General features: G+C 34.2%; 1 long non-coding RNA gene across 2 annotated transcripts in view; it reads right to left on the bottom strand.

Moving 5' to 3' along the window:
• LOC144302246 (uncharacterized) overlaps nucleotides 1-16,594 on the bottom strand; it is a 200,871-nt gene that overhangs the window by 43,568 nt on the left and 140,709 nt on the right. Inside the window, exon 4 of one of the 2 annotated variants that reach the window (XR_013369080.1) lies at nucleotides 11,374-11,453. This is a non-coding gene — a long non-coding RNA (uncharacterized LOC144302246). Of the gene's footprint in view, nucleotides 1-11,085; nucleotides 11,454-16,594 lie in introns of those variants that run through there. The other variant, XR_013369079.1, reaches the window with a different exon arrangement.

Raw genomic sequence — 16,594 nt, 5'->3', positions numbered from 1 at the left:
AAACACTAAATCTATAACAAAATGTTTCTTCCAGAATCGTATTTTACAAAAAGCTTTCATTTGTACTCTTATAAGCATTTCGTGTACATAATACATCACATAATAAACACTAGATTTACTGTTAAATTAGGTTTTTCCTTTTGAATTTTATTTCCAAAGGAGAAAAAAATTAAATTGTGGGAAAGTTCATGATGGGTAGAACTGTAGGCTTATCCCTACAGTGAACAACCTCAATAGAGAGAAAGTAATTCTTTCCATATAACCTCAAGAAAAAAAAGTTGAACTGTATTAGTTTGATTTAGATCATGTGTCTGAATTTGAACTAATTTCTTAGTCTACGTGAAAACTGCAATGATGGTCAAGGACTATGTCCTCTGTCTACTCTCTTGCCACAAGAGGATGAAATATTTCCACTAAAACAATGGGAGACAACTATTCTGTTATTAGAAGAAAGCAATAGTTTGGGTGGTTAGAACAGAGATCTCCTATATATGGGGAAATATCATATGTTAATTGAATCATCTTAGACCTTCCCAAACTTAGGAAATAAATGGAATTCTTTAATGTTTAATTTTATTTTTCTCTCAATAAGAAAAATTAAGATTCTATAGTATTTAATATTATTGACTGTTTGCCTTATATAGGTATTAATTCCTTCTTTAAAGTATATTTACTTTGGTAGATGGGAAATTCAGTAGACAAAATAAAAGTGAAATGTTCAAAATTATTAGAAAACAGGGAAAAAAGAATCCCTGATATGCCACTTGATTCATGGCATCACAGCAACATGTCAAAAAACAATATAAAACTACCCATAGAGGTTCTCTGAGTCAAGAATATAAAGAGGGTATTTATTCATCTGGATGCTCTGAAGATTGAAGCAGAAAATATTTAGTATCCTATGAGTTCCATACTATGATTATTTCCAGCTTTTGGGATTGAACATGTAAGTTTCTAACTCTTGTTTCTACCACTAGCAAATGGTATCAAGTTAGTAAGTTATTTCTTTTGTACATCAAGAATTAAATATATCCTTTTATACATCAAATATTTACCTGGAAATGGGAGAATTTTAATTTAATAATCTGAGATTTTGTTTTCCAGGACTAACTTTATGTAATTTTAATTTTAGTGCTATACAGGGATAGTGAGAAAAAAATTCCTTACAAACCTGACACTAGGAAGAATTGAGATAGTAAAAGATTGAGCAAATGTTGGATATTCATGCTGTGCCAAGCACATTCATATGTGATTGTTACTGCAGGGGAGGCAGTTATAAACTTGTGCTTGTTTCTTCCTACACTTCTCCTCAATATAATGAATTCAAGTCATGGTTTTCAATGCTAAAATAATTTTAATTAGAAACTCACCACACCATATTAAATAGTACACTAAAATCCTTCTGTTTTTTTTTTATTTCAATATTCTTTTTTTTTCTTTTATTTCAATACTCTTAACAGGAATCCCCCCTTCAAAAAAAAAAAAAATGAGACCTACTTTCATAATTGAATTACCACATTGGGCAATTGGACATTTGTCAAGTTAATTTCGACAATATTTAGATATGAAGAAGGAGGGGATGGCCAAATCCTCTGAAAATCTACATAGACTCAGCATTATAGGTGGTGCCTTGCTAATATGCAGATGCTGATATCTACATAAGAAGATCATCAGCTATTCCATTATCTTTGGTTACTATATGACTTTAGGATTGCAGATAGCAACCGAAAATGTAGATAACACAAATCAGACTGCTTTCTTGTTTAGTTAAATAATGAGAATACATAAGCATATTTTTATTTATAATGTATGTGAGCAATACAGGGTACAGACAGAAATTCTTATTTGTTAGTCTATGCATGTGTTCTAGCACTTAAATGATTTAGAATATACTTTAGAGCCTGATTATCTGTATTCAAATCTTGACTCGTCTGCCTGCTAATTATAAAATGGGTAATTTATTTAACTTCTTACTTCAATTTTCTCATCAATGAAAATACAGAGGGTAATAATAGCACCTCCACTAATATAGCTGACGTGAGAATTCAATGAAATAGCCTAAGTAATGCTTTCAAACCAATGGCCCAAACATAGTAAATATGGCATGTATTACCATTATCATTTTTATCAGTGGTAGTGACAACATCATCATCATTGTCATCCAGTTTATTTTTTTTAATATTTATTTATTTAGTCATGAGAGACAGAGAGAGAGAGAGAGAGAGAGAAAGAGAGAGAGGTGCAGAGACATAGGCAGAGGGAGAAGCAGGCTCCATGCAGGGAGCCCAACGTGGAACTCGATCCTGGATCCTGGACCCCAAGATCATGCCCTGAGCCAAAGGCAGATGCTCAATCACTGAGCCACCCAGGTGTCCCCATCGTCGTCCAGTTTAACCATGAGAGATGAAGTATCCTAGTGTTTGAGAGCATGTGTGTTTTTGAATCAGACTACCTGTCTGATACCCCATTTAACATATATGATCTTGATAAAATAACTGAATCTCTCTAAGCCTCAGCTTCTTCTTCAGGAAAATACTTTTTTAAAAATTACCTTATATTTCACTCATGGTCAGTGACATAATTTGCAAATTATGTCTCATTATAAAATAAAAACACAGAGTCACTTTTTCAAAAGCAGAAGAAAACTGCTGGTACAGGTATTAAAATTCTTCCTTTTCTCTGCAGTCTTTCTCAACTTTGCCATGGTGTTTTTGATTGGTATTTAATTTTCCCCAAAGTAAAGAGAAATTAAAAACTTAAGTAATTAGCCTAAGCTTTATCTTTATATTGTACGATGACAGTTTCAAATGTGATTATCAGAGTATTTAACATATATATGGGATCATCGAAATTAAACAATCCATATTTCTATCTACAGAGTGCCTTGGATTGACCAGAATAAACAAACAAAACCTAGTTTCAGGAAGTTTGAAAGAAGTTTTCCCTCTAGATACTGAGAGGGACAGAGGAAGAGCCTTCCTGGGCACTAGATATCATGGGAAAGTCTAGACTCTGGGAGTAGGCATGAGGAGGCCAGAGGCACACAAATATTCTGACTTGAAGGTCACCAAGCTCACCTCCTGTAATACAAGGAAATGAAGGAATAGACAGTTAAGAATCCCTCCCGGGGAGACAGAAAGTCTGTGGAAAGAGCCCACACATTAACCTAAGCTCGAAGACCCCATCTCATTTTCCACTGTTCCATCACATCTTACTTAGGGTATACAAATTCAAAAATATCAATTTTTTAAACAATCCATTTACATGACACATTAACAAAATTAAGTATAAAAATAAGATAATCTGAACAATAGAGGCAGAGAAAGTGTTTTACAAAATTCAATATACTTTTTTGATTAAAAAAATTGTCAACAAACTAGGTATAGAAGGAATTTGTCTCAATATAGTAAAGTCCATACAATAAAAGTCCACAGCTAAGGTCCTACTCAATGACATTAAACTGAAAGTTTTTCCTCTAAGATCAAAACAAGGCAAGAATGCCCACTCTTACCACTTATGCTCAACAGAATACTGGAAGTCTTAGTCAGACCAGTCACACACATAAACACACAAACACACACATACAGGCATGAAGGAAAGAAATAAAAGGCATGTAAGAGAAAAAGCAAAATTATCTCTGCTTGCATATATGATTTTATATGTAGAAAATCATAAATTCCACAAAAAAACCTTCTAGAACTAATAACCATATTCAGTAAAGTCACAGAACATAAAATTAAAAGTCATTTGCATTTCTATACACTAAAAATGAACTGTCTGAAAAGAATACTTACCACTTAAAAAGAAAACCATTCCATTTACAGTGGCATCAAAAAGAATAAAATACCTAGGAATAAATAACCAATGAATTGAAAGACTTGTACTTTGAAAACTATAAAACAGTGATGAAAGAAATTAAAGATGTGAAAACATCCCAAGTTCATAGATTGGAAGATTTGATATTATTAAAATATCCATACTACTCATAGCAGCTTCAGCCTGTGCCTGTGAGTTCTAGCCTGCTTATGATCCCCACTTCCTGGTGGCCCTCTCTATGGCTTTCAGACTTGCCTATCCAGCCCCAACAATTTTGTAAACCAGCTCCTTATAGTAAATCTCTCAATGTTTATAAAAAATTCCATCCAACTCAAAGCAATCCAAAGATTCAGTGCACTGCTTATCAAAATCCCAATGGCATTTTTTATATAAATAGAAAAAACAATGCTAAAATTCATATGGAACCACAAGAGACTCAGAATAGCCAAAGCAATAGGAAGAAAGAAGTACAAAGATGAAGGCATCACATTTCCTGATTTAAAAATGTATTGTAAAGATACAACAACCAAAATAGTATGATATTGGCATAAAAATAGACATATAGACCATTGGAACAGAACAAAAAGTCCAGAAACAAATCCATGCATCTGGAGTCAACTGATCTGAGTGTCAAAAATACACAGTGAGGGAAGGATAGTCTCTTTAATGAATAGTGTTAAGAAAACTGGATATCCACAGGAAAATAATGAAATTGGTCCTTTATCTTATATCATACACAAATATGACTCAAAATGGATTATAGAATAAAACATAAGACCCAAAATTTTAGGGCTGCTCGGGTGGCTCAGCAGTTGAGCATTTGCCTTCTGCTCAGGGCATGGTCCTAGGGTCTGGGAATCGAGTTCTGCATCAGGCTTCTTGCGGGGAGCCTGCTTCTCCCTCTGCTTGTGTCTCTGCCTCTCTCTCTGTGTGTCTCATGAATAAATAAAATCTTAAAAAAAAAAAAAAGACCCAAAATTCTAAAATGCCTGAAAGAAGACTTAGGGGAAAAGCTTCATAACTTTGGTCTGGGCAATGATTTCTTAGATAGGACACCAAAAGCACAAGTAACAAAAACAAAACCAGATAAATGGGACTGTCTCAAACTGAAAAGCTTCTTCCCATAGTAGGAAACCATCAACAAAATACAAAGGCAACCTACAGAATGGGAGAATAAATTTGCAAACCAAAAATCTGATAAGGGATTAATATTCAAAAAATATATGAAACTCCTGTAACTCACTGGTAAAAATAAATCACTAAGCTACCCAATTAAAAAATGGACAATAACTTGAATAGAGGGGCACCTGGGTGGCGTAGTGGTTGAGTGTCTGCCTTTGGCTCAGGTCGGGATCCCAGGGTCCTGGAATTGAGTTCTGTATCAGGCTTACTGTGGGAAGCCTGCTTCTCCCACTGCTATATGTCCCTGCCTCTGTGTGTGTGTGTGTGTCTTTCATGAATAAATAAATAAAATCTTAAAAAAAAGAACCTGAATAGATATTTCTCAAAAGAAAACATACAATGGCCAATAGGCATATGAAGAAATGTTCAGCAGTACAAATCCTACCATAAGGAAATATCACCTCACACTTGTTAGGATAGCTATCATTAAACAGCAACAACAACAACAACAACAACAAAACACACAAGTATTGATGAAGATGTGGAGAAATTGGAACTCTTTACACTCTAGGAGTTGGGGAAGCAGAATTCCTCAGAAGGAGAAGCACATCTGCAATGAAGTTGCAGCAAAAGCCTCTTCAGTGGATTCAGGGGGAATCTCTCCAACTCACCAGCTCCTTGAGAGGTGGCTTGCATCAAGGCAAGACGGCTGCCCTATGGCACAGGCATCAGATAAAGGCCACCCCTAGGAGAAGGCATGAGCTTGGGGAAGGCTGTCCCTTTTCAGAGGGAAATTCCTAGCAGGGGACTCAGCTGTGAGTAGACAATACTCTTGGCAGCCAAGGGAACGAATGTGTCTTGGTCTTAAATATGGTTCTATGTGGTACATAACTCATGACAGGTATTTCAAACAATTCTGAAATTTCTGGGTCAAGATAACTATTGACTACCTAAATTTATTTCTTTTTTCCTCAGCCTCATTAAAATGAAGAGAATACATGTTATGAAAACTGAAACCCATCTTCACTATTGTCAAGGGAGAATCAGAAAAATTATACTTGGGGACTCAGACATAAATATTTGAGGATCCTGGATGGCTCAAAAGGTAATGCCTGGATCTTTAAAAACTAAATATAATCACAAAATAGCAGTCAGCTTTTAAAATAATCTAGCCAGAATTTCTTTTTTCTATAAAATAGGTACAAAGTTACAAAATGTCTCTAAGAGTTTCTCCATAAAGAATTCTTAGAGACTTACGGTACATTGTGATTTTAAGAAAAAAAAATTCCTTTTGGCAAATTATATTTGTCCCCTAGTAACTTAGGAGAAAATAAAATGAGTCTTCTTATGAAGATAGACACAGAACTGTACTTGAAGCTTCATGATGTTTATACCTGCTTGGGGGTGGGGGGGCATGAGCTCATGCTGCTTAAAGCCACTGGAAACTTGAAATCAATACGGTTCCACTGATACGCAGCCATGCTCTGAAACAGCTAAATATTCAAGCCACAAGAAGAGGATATAATATAGTGTCTCAATAGGCAGGGAAGAAAACAGGAAATAGAGCGTTTTAATGAATATAGCATGGGAATTAAGTGAGAATTAAATCAGGATACTGAGTAAAATAAATGAAAGAGGGACAGTGAATTATTCTTCAAAAGGTAAGAAAGGTGAAATTTTGAATGTGCTTATTCAACAATTATGAAAGATGGCTTTTGACAACTGTGATGCAGGAAAGATTCCAGCTGGGTCAAGGGACATCGGATCTCATCGTCCTCCTCCCCTTTGACCTTTCCATGAAGCCCCTCGATAAAATGGTTTTGATCCCCCCTCCAAAAAATCATGAAAGATGAAAAATAATCTTTGAAGCAGCATTCAATTCAAGAAACTGGGGGTGGGTACACCAGTCTTATCCTGAATAAAGAACTAATAATACCTTATCCTAAAGAAAGAACTAATAAAGATAAAACCTGAAATTAATAAAGTAGAATAAAAATAAAAGTTACTTGCCAAATTGTCATGTGCAAAATCTTTAACAAAAATATGGTCTTATGGGTAATGAGATTATGAGACAAAATGTTGAAGGAGAAGAAGGAAGAGGAAGAACAGGAGAGAGAGGAGGATGGATACAAAGTATATGAGCACCCTGCTCCCTCACTGGACAACTGGTATCTCAGGATAGTAATCCTTGAGAGAGGAAAAATAAATAAAAAAAAAAAAAAAAAAAAAAGGTGATCCTATAGACTGTCCCCACTCAATTCTTGGAGAAAAATTCCAGGCAGAAATTCAGGCACAGAATGTGCAAATGGAGCCTGCTGATCTTCCTGAGGTGAGAAGAAACACAGGGTAGAGTTCAAGAAGACCAAGTTGGCTAGAGTTCATGATGTAGAATTCTAGTTAAGAGAGGGAGTTGTTGGGACACCTGGGTGGCTCAGTGGTTGAGCATCTGTCTTGGGCTTAGGGCATGATCCTGGAGTCCCAGGATCAAGTTCCACATGGGCTCCCCACAGGGGCCCTGCTTCTCCTTCTACCTCTGGCTCTGTGTGTCTCTCATGAATGAATGAATGAATGAATGAATAAATAAAATATATTTTTTTTTAAAGAGAGGGAGTTCTTGAAACATGCAGAGGATTTTTCTCATAACTTCATCTGAATATTGATTGGCACCTACTTATGAAGAATCATCTCACAACCAGAGAAAGACTATTGGAAAGAAACAGGCAGACCAAATGTAAGAGAGCTCACAGAGCTGAGAATAGCTCATGTTCTAAACAACTAGAGTGGAAAGTCCTTCTAATACATGGGCCATCAAGTAAAATCCTTAGTAGTGGGACAAAAGTGACTACAGTTTAAAGGTTGTCTGGGCTCATCTGACAAAACATAAAAGCAAGCATTAAAAGCATCAAATTGTTTCCAAATAATTAAATAAATAAATAAATTAATTCAGAAACAAAATCCAAAACTATTTAAGAGAACACAAGAACTCTTAGAGCCAATAACATAAAATGTATAATGTCTGATATTCAATAAAAAATTACCTGGCATGTACAAAAGCATGGAAATATGAATATTAATGAGAAAAAATCAATAAAAACAGATCCAGAAATGATTCACGTAATAGATTTAGTAATAGTAGTAGCAATAAAATAAGAATGAGAATGATAATGAATTACCTTTGAGTATAAAACATGTACCAGCATTATGCTAAGCAATTATCACCCATCACTCAGTATAATCATTTTTTTAAAAAAAAGTCCTTCTAGAAGGCAGCCTGAGTGGCTCAGCGATTTAGCACTGCCTTCAGCTCAGGGGTGATCCTGGAAACCTGGGATCGAGCCCCACATCGGGCTCCCTGCATGGAGCCTGCTTCTCCCTCTGCCTGCTTCTCCCTCTGCCTGTGTCTCTGCCTCTCTCTCTGTTTCTCGAATAAGTAAATAAAATATTTTTTTAAAAAAAGTCCTTTATCCATTCATCTGCATTATTGGGGTATATCCCCAGAAAATATCCACCACTTGCTTCAACGTGGATGGAACTGGAGGGTATTATGCTGAGTGAAATAAGTCAATCGGAGAAGGACAAACATTATATGGTCTCATTCATTTGGAGAATATAAATAATAGTGAAAGGGAATAGAGGGGAAGGGAGAAGAAATGGGTAGGAAATATCAGAAAGGGAGACAGAACATGAAAGACTCCTAACTCTGGGAAACGAATTAGGGGTGGTGGAAGGGGAGGGGGGTGAGGGGTGGCGGTGAATGGGTGACGGGCACTGAGGGGGGCACTTGACGGGATGAGCACTGGGTGTTATTCTGTATGTTGGCAAATTGAACACCAATAAAAAATAAATTTATTATTTAAAAAAATGTCCTAGAAAACAATTATTTTCCCATTTTAAATGTTGTAGAAAACCTGGCCAACAACACACAAATACAGCATGGCTGAAATGAGACTAAGTCTCAAGTTTAGCTGACTGAAATGTCTACACATGCTCTTAACTACTTACCTATATTATTTTATTGTTATTTCAAGTTACAGAGCTATCTAAAAAATGTTGCAGAGCTATTCATTAATATTGAATACTTTCTACAGTAATTTACATGAATGGAAGTAAATAATAGTATTTCACAAGGTCTGCCATCATTCTGAAGTAATGTTTAAAGGCTGATTTGAAACTTTAGTTTCATTAAATTCAAAATAAGTATCCCAAATATCCAATAACAACTCTATTGGGGAAATTAATGAGCAAGATATTTTTTATTTAAATATCTTCTTCAAAATATCAAAAAGAGGGCAGCCCGGGTAGCTCAGGGGTTTAGCACCACCTTCAGCCCAGGGCCTGGTCCTGGAGACCCAGGATCGAGTCCCACATCGGGCTCCCTGCATGGAGCCTGCTTCTCCCTCTGCCTGTGTCTCTGCCTCTCTCTCCTTCTCTCTGTTTCGCATGAATAAACAAATAAAATCTTAAAAAAAAAATAAAAAAGAATACAATTAACTATACATAATTAGCTGACAGTTTCACAGCAGATACCACATGTGAATAGGAAGATATGCTACTAGCACTTTAAGAGAAGCCTGCTTTTCAGTCTTGACTTTACCTCTTTAAAATATGTCTTGCTTCTTTTGTTAGACTTTATAGCTTCCAGTGGTTTCTCTGGGAATAAAACCTGGAAATTAGCCTTCTGCATTCCCATTCCAAATCAAGACTACTAAAATGTCAAGATTATCAAGATTAAATTTAGAATTTTGGCATTATTAGCAATTTGGCCAAAGGCCAAGATATATGAACAAATAAGTTTATGATAATAATAAAGTTTATGATTCATTAGGAAAAAGCTGTGAATAGTATTATATAACATTGAGAAGCTGAAAGTCAAACAATTCTTATACTGAAAGAATTTAGATTAGGGACGAAGAAAAGCTGAGGATGCCAGTAATTATTGTCTGTAGTTTTTGAACCATCTATGTGTTCAAAAAGGTATCCATACAAAAACATATGCCATTTCATATATTCATAGAAATAAAAAGAACGAAACAGATTAGATGGTATAGTTTAATTGATTTACAATTTATTCAACAGTTTGAATAGCTAAATTTTACATTACATTATGCATATATACATCACATGATAAAAGCTTTTAGAGTATCAGAAGAGGTACTAGAAATATCTAGTTATGAAAGAAAATATCTAGTATCTGGTAAATTCTTAACACCAATCTAGGTTCATTTAAAAATTCTAACACATGTATCATTTGGTTCACTTCAAAACTCTCCAGTCACTCATCTCACTTGCGTAATTTAAATAGTTCTACTAAAGAATGAATACACATATTTGGGTTTCAACTGATATATAACTTAAAAGATAATAATAATAATAAAAAGATAATTATAATAAAATAATAATAAATAAAAATTTATATAAAAATTATAATAAAATAATAATTATAAAATAAAAATTATAATAAAATAATAATTAAAAGATAATAATAAAATAGATAATAATAAAATAGAATTGAGAGATCATTGAGATTAAAGACAGTAATTCCATTTAATATATTTTAATTTCCTAGAAGACTATGTATTTACTTTCACCTTCTATCAAAAGCAAATTTGCTTCCAATAAAAATAACTAAGATTATTCCCCTTGTAGAAATCATCTATGAATCATTAAAATAATGAAGGTGACTTTCTAAGTGAAGGATTCAAAGATTAAGGAATTTTTTTTCAAAGAAATAAGACTGCATTTATATTATAGTGTAGACTATTCTATATTTGGAGATAGTTGAAATGAATTAGGAAATGTATTTTCATTGCTTATTTTTGTTGACAGATCTTAGTACTGAAACAAGGGGCTAACGAATCTCTTTTCCTCAAACGCAGATATATCTTTTTTAAGGTTTAACAACCAGCATGGGCCATTGGCACTTTCATCTTCCTGAGCCTTAGTGATTATAGGCAACTGACTTCCTATTGTATGATATGAAAAAAAAAAAAAAGAAAGAAAGACAAAAAAGCCTTTAACAATAAGTTAGAAGTTAAAAGTTAGTAGTGAAGAGAGTGGGTTTGTCACACCCTCAAAAAAAAAAAAAAAAGAAAGAAAGAAACAACACCAACATCAACAACCAAATATCTTTATTTTTTTAACCTTTATTGTTTTTTAATAAAGCTTTCTCAGAGTACAAGTATTAACCCATACACTAGTGTTTTTGTATGTGGAAACACACAAAAGAGGCCATATTTACCATAAACTTTATAAGCCTAACAGTTTGCACACGAATCTACATAGCAACTTAGCTACAGCATGTAAAATTTCTATCCTTGATTAAAGGATAAAGCTCTTGCTGCGTGAACATGGATGGATTAAACATACCCCCAATACCCAGCTGAACAGATATTTGAGACTAAGTATCAAATATCAAATATATCAAATATATCTCACCAGACGACTTTTTTTTAGTTTTCAACAGTCACCAGAGAGTATTAAACTTCCTGGAAGTTCACCAGGATCTGGTATACGTTCTGCAAGACACAATCAATAAACATTAAATGCTGCATCCTTCTTAAATCACAGAGTTTAGATTACTATTTATTCCTATTACTTAAAGGTATTTTATTGAGGCCATTTTTGAACTAAGCTTTGGACAGTTGAGGGAATGGTTTTGAGGAAGCAAAAGAGAAAAAAATTACTTCATTTAGGGGCACAGCACAAATAAAGTTCATGATGAAGTACAGGGCATGCACCAAAATCATAGAATAAACCAGATGGGTGCAGAAACAGCCTTGCTGAGGAGACACAGGAAATAAGTTTGGATGCCTTCCAAACTGTTACTCCTCCTCCCTCATGTTTCTTCTTCTCCTTGTTCAGCTCCCATTCAAAGCAGCAACTTGTAATTTTCTTCCACTTTTCTCCTTTATCCCTTATTTTAAAAACTCCTGACAATTCAACCTAATCATTACAGAGTTTGCCTATTGGGTCAAAGTTAAAATGATCATATAAGTTATATTCAAAATAGTGAAATTTGAGAGAGAAAGGGAGTGGTACTGATAATTATGTCATGATATAGGTATGAACCAGGTTGGTCCAGGTAAGAGTACGTATAGATACTCCATTCATCTTGGCTGTCATCAAAACTGGCCCACCAAATTGGCTTCAACCATTTGTCTTCCATGTTCAAACATAAATGACAATAGATATTCCCTGGATCTTGCCATTATCCAAAACAGTCTCACACCCAAAACTTTAATTGCCAATATGATACTTGCATCTCCTATTCATCTGATCTCTCACTCCCATGCCATCTGCTGTCTGAACATCTTAAATCTAGTAATCACTATAACTACTTTCCCTTATTATAATTCCTTCATCAGAGTCATTTTTTTCCCTGTCCAGCAGTAGTTGATCACTCAAAACTTCGACACCTTTTTATCTAACCCCTTTTCCTCTTAGGTTTCAGCCTTTAAATTACAGACCCTCTATTTTGGCTTATCTCTATCCCTTGGCCTTTTTTTTTTTTTTTTAATTTTTTTTTTAATTTTTATTTTTTTATTTATTTATGATAGTCACAGAGAGAGAGAGGAGAGAGAGAGAGAGGCAGAGACACAGGCAGAGGGAGAAGCAGTCTCCACGCACCGGGAGCCCGATGTGGGATGTGGGATTCGATCCCGGGTCTCCAGGATTGCGCCCTGGGCCAAAGGCAGGCGCCAAACCGCTGCGCCACCCAGGGATCCCTATCCCTTGGCCTTATTGTTGTAACATATTTCTAAATATGTTGGATACATTTTCTGGTAAAGAGCTCTAGATAAATTGACCTCCTTTTCTTTTTATATTATTTTCATTTGCATGTACTCTTATCTCACATATTAGATTTCAAATTCCAAAGCAAGGATATGTTAATGGTGTGTGTGTGTGTGTATGTATGTGCATGTTTGTGTATTTATTTATACATATATGTGTGTGTATATGTATATATAAACTATGTGTGTTGGGATGCCTAGTTGGCTCAATAGTTGAGCGTCTGCCTTTGGCTCCGGGCCTGATCCCAGGATCCGGGATCAAGTCCCACAGCGGGCTCCCTGAATGGAGCCTGCTTCTCCCTCTGCCTGTGTCTCTGCCTCTCTCTGTGTGTATCTCATGAGTAAATAAATAAAGTCTTAAAAAAACTATACAAGTATAAAATATTAATGTATGTATATATGTATATTTTTATAAAAGTCATAGTTTAGTCCAATGCACAACAGACATTTAATAAATAGATTTACAGACTACTCTAAGTTCATATATTCTTTAAAGCAAACACTGGATATGCTGAATAAAAATCAGATGAAGCATACAAAAACACCAAACACTAACATTTACTTGGTATTGACTCTTATCAGTCCCTAAGCACAGATTACCTAATCAATCAAATATACATCTCCACTTTTAACCTTCTGAATCCAAATCCAGAACCTCAACTTCTCAAAAGAATCCATTCCATCATTTTTCTTTGCCTGACCCAGCCAGTCTTTGAATTTACTGTTACCATTATAGCCAGGGAACAATAAAGATGATCTAGTGGATGTGTGTGTGTGTGTGTGTGTGTGTGTGTGTATGCAGTATGTGTGAAAAGGAGGAAGATGATTGTATTTGCTTGATTTCATCGATCAACATAATTGTTTTACCTATTGAGACTACCACTATGAATAAGAATAGTCATTATGATGCATTATTTTATCTTTAAAACAATTCTTTGAGAGAAGCACTATAATTTATTCTGAAACAGAGTGATTTTTAGGCTTAAATGGGATATAAAACTTTATATGTGTTAAGTGAAAGTAATTCCTTTTTAAACATAAACTTATAATTTTAGAATAATTTTAGATTTAAAGAAAAGTTGCAAGGTTTGTTCCTATATTTCCCACACCCAATTGTCTCTATAATCAACATTTTACCTTTGTATGTACCTGTGTCACGGTTAATGAATCAATAGTGAAACAATATTATTAACCAAAGTTCACATTTATTCAAATTTCTCTGGTTTTTACTTAATGCTCTTTTTTTGTTGTTGGTCCAAGTTCCCATGGATGCATCTCATTTAGTTGTCACATCTACTTAAGCTCCCCTTAGCTATGACAATGTTTCCATTGACAATTTTGAAGAGTATCGATCAGATATTTTGTAAAATATTACACAGTTGGGATCTGTCAGATGTTTTATCATAGATAGACTCGAGTTATAGGTTTTTGGAAAACAACAGAGGTAGAGAGTCATTTTTATCACAGTACTATACCACATGCTGTCAATATGATTTACATTTAATCCATCCAACCACCCTCCTCTCCAATAACCCTCAGTTTGTTCTCTATAATTGTGAGTCTGTTTCCTGTTTGCCTCTCTTTTCTTCCCCCAACGTTCATCTATTTTATTTGTTAAATTCCATGTATGAGTGAAATCCTATAATACCCATTCATTTCCGAAGTTACTTGGTTCAACACCTTTTATCCTCTTCCCCTTCAGTAACCTTATTTTGTACATTTGTACAGATTCCTTTCTAAAAAATTTTATTTATTGGGACGCCTGGGTGACTCAGAGGTGATCCCAGTCCTGGGGACTGAGTCCCACTTTGAGCTCCTTGAGATGAGCCTGTTTCTCCCTCTGCCTGAGTCTCTGCCTCTCTCTGTGTATCTCTCATGAATAAATAAATAAAATCTTTAAATATATATATATATATAAATATACATGTACATATATGTGTGTGTATTTATTTATTTATTTATTTATTTATGAAAAACTCAGAGAGAGGGAGCACATGCAAGCAGGGGGAGGGAGAGCAACAAAGTCTCTCACTGAGCTCGAGCCATGGGGCTCAATCTCAGGACCCTGAGATCATGACCTGAGCTGAAATCGAGTGGAAACCTTAGCTGACTGAGCTACCTAGATGTCCCTACCTCTTGTTTGTTTGTTTTTTTAAATCTTATACATTTGAGTTTACTCTTTATGGTATGAACTTTAAAAAAAACAAAACACTGGTGTCATGTATTCAGCATTGCAGTTTTGTTAAGAATAGTTTTATTGCTCTAAAATATCCTCTGTGTGCTATTTTTCAACGCATCACACTCCCCGAAGTCCTGGCAAGAATACACAAATCACAAGAGGAATTCAGCTATATACAAAATTATTTCCCAGTGGAAAATTCTTTTTTCCGAAAAGACAGGCTATAAGACAAACTAAAGTATGTATATCTCCACTTATGTTACAAAGTAAAACTAAAGAATCACATTTGATGTCTATGGACATATGCATTTTTAAACTTTGTTTGCAGGTGATTATTTTCATTGATTTAATCAGCATTAGGAGAGGATGTCTTAATTTAATCCTAACCTTAGGAAACAAGTAATTTCATGTTCAAATTAACGTAAATTTCACCCATTATATTGATCATGTTAGTGTTAGTAGCAAATTCAATTGTGTATTATAAAAAGAAGTCATTTTAATTACAGAGGTTAATGTAATGAGTGTTAGCATCCTAGATAAAAACCTTCAATTGTTCAGTTCAACAACGTATGATACTCTATATTGCTTTTGTGTGCATCCATCTATGTAATTTCTATTCCATCTTTACAGAGAATATCAGGTTTTCTGCACATGATCAGGAAAATAACTCCTTAAGAATATTTTGATTTAACAATAAAGCATTTTATTTAACAATATAATTCCTTCCAGTTCAATACATATTGATTAAAAATCTACTATGAACCCAAAATATCAGCAGATCTTGTGTTATCTGGTGATATAAAAGAAGTATAAAATAATCTAAAGGAAAACCAAAAATCTAATTAGGGAAAAGTCATGAACATTATCTACCTATCCATCCATCCATCCATCTATATACATATATTTACATATGGTCTTTCTCTTTTTCAATCCATTTCTTATACATTTACAAATAAAATACTTGAAACCATCACATTATTTTCATTCTGAAAATTCTATGGTGCTCTCATTACCAATAAGTTAAAGTCTATATACAGTAAGCCCATTAAATTTTAAATGTTATCTACAATTCCTCTCAGGTGCTAAACTTTTATTTTTACTAAACTGGTCTTCCTGTTGATATCAAACATTGTGGATTCATTTTTTTTTTTCTTTTTACATCACACAAAGAAATCCTGACCACACATTCAAATAAGTGCGTTAGACAATAATTTTGGAGGATTTCACTGAAGGTCCATCTACTTAAATCAAGATAGTTACATGTGACTTCATGAGTAATTCAAACAGTGGTTGGAAGTAAAGGATAGATAGAACAGTAGTAATTGACATGTTGCAAACCAACATTTTTATAGAAAATTTTACCTCCTTACTCTCTCATATTTATATTTTAATGAGGATTTCAAAAAGAAACTTTATTTTTCAAAAGTGTTGTGTTTCTTATCAAAAGTTTTGTGAAGTTACAGGGTATTAACAAAATATTTAAAATCTGGAGCTTGGTTGATCTAAAGAAAGGAAAACTGAGCTTTCTTTTATTTTTTTACAATATTCAAATTAATATTCTTTTCCATTAGCAATAACTACTTGTCTTTAAACAAATTCTTAAAATTTTAAATTAATTTTGATATTAAAAAACTAATAAAACTTTTTTCCAAGGCACAGAGTCGATTAGTATTATAAACCTTTCTGA

This window comes from Canis aureus, chromosome 31 (assembly GCF_053574225.1).
Source record: "Canis aureus isolate CA01 chromosome 31, VMU_Caureus_v.1.0, whole genome shotgun sequence".
Classification (NCBI taxonomy): domain Eukaryota; kingdom Metazoa; phylum Chordata; class Mammalia; order Carnivora; family Canidae; genus Canis; species Canis aureus.
The sequence above is the reverse complement of the archived record's forward strand: the minus strand, read 5'-3'. Positions and strand labels throughout refer to the sequence as shown.